This window comes from Oncorhynchus gorbuscha, linkage group LG21 (assembly GCF_021184085.1).
Source record: "Oncorhynchus gorbuscha isolate QuinsamMale2020 ecotype Even-year linkage group LG21, OgorEven_v1.0, whole genome shotgun sequence".
Lineage (NCBI taxonomy): Eukaryota > Metazoa > Chordata > Actinopteri > Salmoniformes > Salmonidae > Oncorhynchus > Oncorhynchus gorbuscha.
The window spans coordinates 15,293,655-15,300,838 of NC_060193.1; the positions used below are offsets into that span (position 1 = coordinate 15,293,655).

At 43.9% G+C, this 7,184-nt stretch overlaps 1 pseudogene; it reads right to left on the reverse strand.

Moving 5' to 3' along the window:
* Window positions 1-296: 296 nt before the first annotated feature.
* Window positions 297-5,572, reverse strand: LOC124008891 (annotated as a pseudogene).
* Between the last annotated feature and the right edge of the window lie 1,612 nt (window positions 5,573-7,184).

Here is a 7,184-nt window from a genome sequence, read left to right on the forward strand (position 1 = left end):
GTGAAAAAAATCTCTGACGAAGGCCATGAGGCCGATACTTAAGCTTATTAAAGTTCAGTGATACTATCAAGAGCAGTGTGCGGTTTCCTTTTTCATTCATCTTGTTCAACTGTTACCAGGCACCTGCAAAAAAAGATTGCTCAGATGTGCAAGTGCCTTTTTGAATTAGTGTTCTTAACTATGAAAGGATGCATGTTCTCAGCTTTACTTTTTGAAAATAGGCACCTGAAAAGATTCTGGGGATGAGCATCTTCAATATGTACCCATTGTTCCTCTTTAGTGCATTGAACAAATGACTATATCGAGAATAATAAGCTAAACTTTGGGAGCCATGCCACTCTGAAGAGGTTTATGTGACCAGCCTGTTGGAGCTCCTTCAGAAGCTTCTCTCTGTCCTGAACTCTCTGCTGGAACTGCTGACTCATCCCCAGCTGGCTCTGTGGAGAAACACTCTTCATTGACCAATCAAGCTTTATTGGTAGAAACTCTTCGAATGTCATGTTTTATGTCAAAATAAAGTGATACTATATGGCACAGCCAATAGTCCAATAGTATGCTAATATCCTTACAAACATACAGATACTGGTATAAGGGCTCAAATATTGAGGAATTCTCTTTGCAAAGTCATATTATCTATGTTGTTTAGGTCAATGACTTTAGCTTTACAGTACATGTATCAGAGAGCTCAGACTGAACTTGGGACTCATAAAATAAATGATGGGCTGTGCCACTAGAGATCCTGGTTCGAGTCCAGGCTCTGTTGCAGCCGGCCGCACAATTGGCCCAGCGTCGTCTGGGTTACGGGAGGGTTTGGCGGGAAGGATATTCTTGTCCCATCGTGCACTAGCGACTCCTGTGGCAGGATGGGAGCAGTGCATGCTGACACGGTCCCCAGGTGTACGGTGTTTCCCCCGACACATTGGTGTGGCTGGCTTCCGGGTTCAGTGGGCATTGTGTCAAGAAGCACTGCTCTCGACCTTCGCCCCTCTCCCGAGACCGAACGGGAGTTGCAGCGATGGGATAAGACTGTAAATTCCAATTGGATACCATGAAATTGGGGAGAAAAAATGTATAAATGTATAAATAAATAATAAATAAAACAAGATGGTGTTTGACAACAAAAATGGTAATACATTTGGAGAATATCTTTCATGTGAATAACTAATGATTCTTGTTTCTCTCATATTCAGACAGCCTTCCCTTTGTATCTTAAATGATTTGTTCATCTCCAACAAGTTGTTCTTGTTTCTCAGTTCTCTCTGCTGCAGCTGACACTGCATCATGGCCTTTCTGTTCATCCATAACACACAGATAACAGATACACTGTTGATCAGTACGACAGTAAACCTCCAGCAGCTTGTGCTTCTTAAGTCCAGGAATTTCATAGCTAGGTTGGAGGTGAGCCTCACAGTAAGACACCAGACACATCACACAGGACATGAGGGGTTTCTGGTCCCAGTGCAGAAATCACAGGCCACACCTCCAGGTCCAGCATAGCACAGAGCAGGAGGGGAAGCATCCTGGAGTCATGTCTTCTTCAGTTTCTCCACCAACTCAGCCAACATCTTATTTTTCCTCAGAGTAGGCCTTGGAGTGAAGGTCTGTCTGCACTGAGCACAGCTGTAGAACCCTTTCAGAACATCTTGATCCCAGCATCCCTCAATACATCTTCTACAACAGTGTTACTCACCATTTGTTTTGTAAGGGGGCCACTTTGGGTTGAGACAATCATTCAGAGGGCTACACAGATCTTTATTTGTTGTACTTTTTCTTCCAAAATGGTCAACTACCAATTCAGAACAAATTCAGAGCAATAGAGCACATGCAATTGATTTGATGTACAGCACATCACAAATATTTCCATACACACATCAAATGAGCTACATCACATGTATAAGGCCCATACTAAGGGTTACAACAGTAGCTGGATGAGTGAAAATGTCCCTTCTGCTCCTTGACTGAATTAATTCTAAATGTGTAGTCTGTTGTTGCTATCCTTGTGAGGCAATCCAGGTGTCCATTGGTCAGTCTGTTCCTCTGTTTTGGTTTCACAATGTTGATTGTGGAAAATGTGTTGACAAAAAATGATGTCACCTTTTGCACACACTGCTTCAGAAGTGGATACTCTGTGTCTGACACAAGGCTCCAGGAATGGGAAACACCTGATATTAGTTCACCTTGCAATGTGTCACTTGCCTGCAGCTCCACTATCTCACTCTCTATTCCAGCACGGTCAGGACAGAGGGCTGTGATGACTGGGGTCAGAGATTACACTATCTCACTCTCTATTCCAGCACGGTCAGGACAGAGGGCTGTGATGACTGGGGTCAGAGATGACACTATCTCACTCTCTATTCCAGCACAGTCAGGACAGAGGGCTGTGATGACTGGGGTCAGAGATTACACTATCTCACTCTCTATTCCAGCACGGTCAGGACAGAGGGCTGTGATGACTGGGATCAGAGATGACACTATCTCACTCTCTATTCCAGCACGGTCAGGACAGAGGGCTGTGATGACTGGGATCAGAGATGACACTATCTCACTCTCTATTCCAGCACGGTCAGGACAGAGGGCTGTGATGACTGGGATCAGAGATGACACTATCTCACTCTCTATTCCAGCACGGTCAGGACAGAGGGCTGTGATGACTGGGATCAGAGATGACACTATCTCACTCTCTATTCCAGCACGGTCAGGACAGAGGGCTGTGATGACTGGGATCAGAGATGACACTATCTCACTCTCTATTCCAGCACAGTCAGGACAGAGGGCTGTGATGACTGGGATCAGAGATGACACTATCTCACTCTCTATTCCAGCACAGTCAGGACAGAGGGCTGTGATGACTGGGGTCAGAGATTACACTATCTCACTCTCTATTCCAGCACGGTCAGTACAGAGTGCTGTGATGACTGGGGTTAGAGAGGACGCTATCTCACTCTCTATTCCAGCACGGTCAGGACAGAGGGCTGTGATGACTGGGGTCAGAGATGACACTGGCACATGAAAGGGGTTCTCAAAGAAGTTGAAAAACTTGTTGTACTCCATGACATCCTTGAATCTTGACTCAGACTCCAACTTCGACTCTTCCAACACACGCACAAATGCATCATAGCTAAAATGTTGCAGTGTGTCTTGCCATGTTCAGGTGGCAGGTGATGTCTGTTAAAAAAGCCAGCTTTAATATCCACTGTGGATCATCCAGCTCTGGCTCCTTTCTCCCCTTGCTTGCAACACATTTGTGGATTTGAGGGAGGAGAAAGAGGAATCTTTCCAAAACTCTACCACGAGACCACATTGTGAAATATCAAGTCTCCGTATTCTGTCTGGCATTCCTCCAGCAACTCACGGTGATTCAGTGCCCTCGCAATAATAATGTTCACCACGCGCACAACTTGCTGCATCGCATTCTGTAAGTCACAGATGAATGACACAATGAACCGTAACAAATTTGGGCATATCCTCTCTTTTTCTCATCAGGCCTAGGAGTCCCTTCTCCTTCCCTCGCATGTTTTGGGGAGCCGTCAGTTCACACAGTTGACAGATTTGACCAGTCAATATTATTACCAGCAGAAAATGTAAAAAGGTCTTTCAGAACATCCTCTCCTCGTGTTGGTCCCTGAAGGGGCAGTAAACATAAAAGTTCCTCTCTGAACGACTCATTTTGAGGGAAGCGGACCTAAACACATAATTGGCCAATGTCACCTACATCAGTGTTTTCGTCAAATGCAATACTAAAACACGGCACCACGGATATGTCAGTAATCCGTTTCTTAGCAATGTCCTCGCCGATGTCTTCAATGCGTCTTGTTATGGTAGAGTCTGAGAGTTGCAGTCCCTTCATTTGTTTTAAAATAGTTTCCTTGTCTGTGAAATCAGCGTACAATACTTTGGCTGAGGCCAAAATACAATCATTTGACAATCTCCGCATCTGTGAAGGCCATCTTGTTTCTCGCGAGTATCCAAGCAATCTCATATGTTGCCTTTGTCGTTTTCTCTGCAACAGTGCTAGATCCTTCCATCATTTGTTGTTGTCCTTTGAGCTGTCCTTTGAGCTGTCCTTTGAGCTGTCCTTTGAGGTGTCCTTTGAGCTGTCCTTTGAGGTGTCCTTTGAGCTGTCCTTTGAGCTTTCCTTTGAGCTGTCCTTTGAGGTGTCCTTTGAGCTGTCCTTTGAGCTGTCCTTTGAGCTGTCCTTTGAGCTGTCATTTGAGGTGTCCTTTGAGCTGTCCTTTGAGCTGTCCTTTGAGGTGTCCTTTGAGCTGTCCTTTGAGCTGTCCTTTGAGGTGTCCTTTGAGGTGTCCTTTGAGCTGTCCTTTGAGCTGTCCTTTGAGGTGTCCTTTGAGCTGTCCTTTGAGCTGTCCTTTGAGGTGTCCTTTGAGGTGTCCTTTGAGCTGTCCTTTGAGCTGTCCTTTGAGCTGTCCTTTGAGCTGTCCTTTGAGGTGTCCTTTGAGCTTTCCTTTGAGTTGTCCTTTGAGCTGTCCTTTGAGGTGTCCTTTGAGCTGTCCTTTGAGGTGTCCTTTGAGCTGTCCTTTGAGGTGTCCTTTGAGCTGTCCTTTGAGGTGTCCTTTGAGCTGTCCTTTGAGGTGTCCTTTGAGCTGTCCTTTGAGGTGTCCTTTGAGCTGTCCTTTGAGGTGTCCTTTGAGCTGTCCTTTGAGCTGTCCTTTGAGGTGTCCTTTGAGCTGTCCTTTGAGGTGGCCTTTGAGCTGTCCTTTGAGGTGTCCTTTGAGCTGTCCTTTGAGGTGTCCTTTGAGCTGTCCTTTGAGGTGTCCTTTGAGCTGTCCTTTGAGGTGTCCTTTGAGCTGTCCTTTGAGGTGCGAAATTGAGTTGTTTCTGAGGTAGCTTTGTGGCAGATATGTTTTGTGAAAGTGGGCATGGTGTGACTGGAAATGACGCTCTAAATTTGCTCATTTAAAACAATTGACTGCCTTCTAGCAAATAAGACAACGTGAGCAAGTCCCATCATGCAGTACACAAAATACTTGTCTGTCCATTTCTCTTCTGCTTGAATCGACGGTATCCTTCTCTTTGCCACCGGAGCCACGTTAACTAGCTGCATTTCCCCGCAGCCATCTTCCTGGTTCTCCTGGTTCTCCAGTGGTTGTTCGTTCATAACTGTCAAGTTGTCCTCCAGCTCGTCCCCCTCATATTCATTGTCAATAGAGTTACGTTCTTTTCTTAAATAATAAATCGATGCTAGTAGCAAACTGATATGTGTCGGTCGCTGAAGCTGAGCAGTTGCGTTCTATTTCAGTAAACCTTCTATTAGGCCTTTCTGTTCAACAGCTGCGCTATACTGTCATCTATCTGCCGTCCAGGGAACAATAGATATATTAAAAGAAGTGATTCAGGCCTGCATTAAACACATTGAATTTAAAATGTATCATTGTTATGTATTATGAATGTGAAAATAGAGAAATCACCACAGGCCGCAAATGAAGGGCCGTATGAGTACCACTGTTCGAAAATAACTGTGTCCACAGGGGATTGTGACGGGCTCCTTCAGTAGATCCAGACAGAAAGAACAACAACAGAGCTGGTCCTGGTTCAGCAGACATCCTTGTTGAGCCATTTGGACTGTTGTTCACCCGCGCACAGACAGACAGCACAGATACTCAGATCAGTTTCCTTGGAAGATAGTGTAGGAGGGGTACTTCCAGAGGGGCGGGGTTAGAGGGAAGGAGGGAGAGAGAGAGAGAGAGAACACTACATAGCCATACTATAATATTTCAAATGCCTCTATTCTTTTGAAACATTTGTGGGTATAATGTTTCATGTTCATCTCTTTTGTTCATTATCTACTTCACTTGCTTTGGCAATGTAAAGATGTGTTTCCCATGCCAATAAAGCCCTTTGACTTGAATTAAAACTGAGAGAGACAGAGATAGAGAGAGAAGTAAGGGGAAAATGTGAACTTATTAAACTGACAAACATTCTAGGAGTAATTAAATGATGGCCAATCACAGTGAGTTGTACATATGCATCTCACATAACAATAAATTGAGAGAGTAAGAGAGAGAGAGATAGACAAGAAGAGATTTAAACTATTTTAAAACCTTTATTATTAACCCCCTAAACAGTAGAATCAGTTACTTGATCTATTTTCACTCTAGATAGTGGATTTTTAACATCATACATTTCCAATTATTTAAAAAAAAAGTTACTGATTGTCAAATTTGACATTGACATTTTTCTGTCATTTAGTAGACGCTCTTAACCGGAGCTACTTACAGTCAGACCAGGGCAGGCAGGGGTCATATGGAGAGACAGGGTGGAGACAAGTCTCCATAGCCAGGGGAAGTAGGGGTGCTGAGGGTGGTGCAGCACACCCTGATAAATCACAAGAAAAATATTTTTATCCCACAAAATTTGTACCCCTTTGTGAGCGGAGAAAAAACTGCCACCTATGGTTTATATTTCTATGGCTGGTTGTGGCTGTAGGTTTGCCTTTTGCACATTTCAAAATATGACCACTGGGAAAAGCATATAGTTTGGAAAACAAAAATGCTTACTGCTGAAAAGAGAAGACTAATCTGTGATTAGACTATGGCTTCATCTTCATCATTAGGTGAGTCAGCGAGCTGCTGGAAATGTCAATGTCGAAAGTTCTGTGTTGGGTCCAATACTAACGCAGACAAGGTCGGTATTCTAACTGGAAGAATACTAGTGACAGTACTAAAGCATTTGCTAGGCACGCATCGAACAAAGAACAATTTATATGCACTGCTGTTGGAGGAAATTAATAGTTGAAATGATTCATTATGTATACATTTCAATCAGGACTGACTAGTCCAAATGCTATTATGTACTGTACATAAAGAATTGTCTCTCTTGCTCCCATTCCCAATTGTATGTAATATAGTCAGGAGTTTAGAACAGTGCCTTGGTACAAATGAATGAACTATCTCCAGATGGCAGGGATGGACTATCTCCAGACTGTCTAGAATGTTATCTACACAAACGGACCTTGGCTACAGGCGAGGAGGGAAGGCTTGAGAACTATAGGGCCTCTCTACCGGTGTCATGAAGAGATAGAACATTTAGGAAACGCTGACGTCATTTTCAGTTTATAACCTGTGGAAAAATGTGTATATACCCAGTACTCTCTTGAATGAAACGCTGTTACCTGACTTTTAAGACCGGGGCTCTGTCCATTTCTTATAATAATATTGGGTCTTACAATC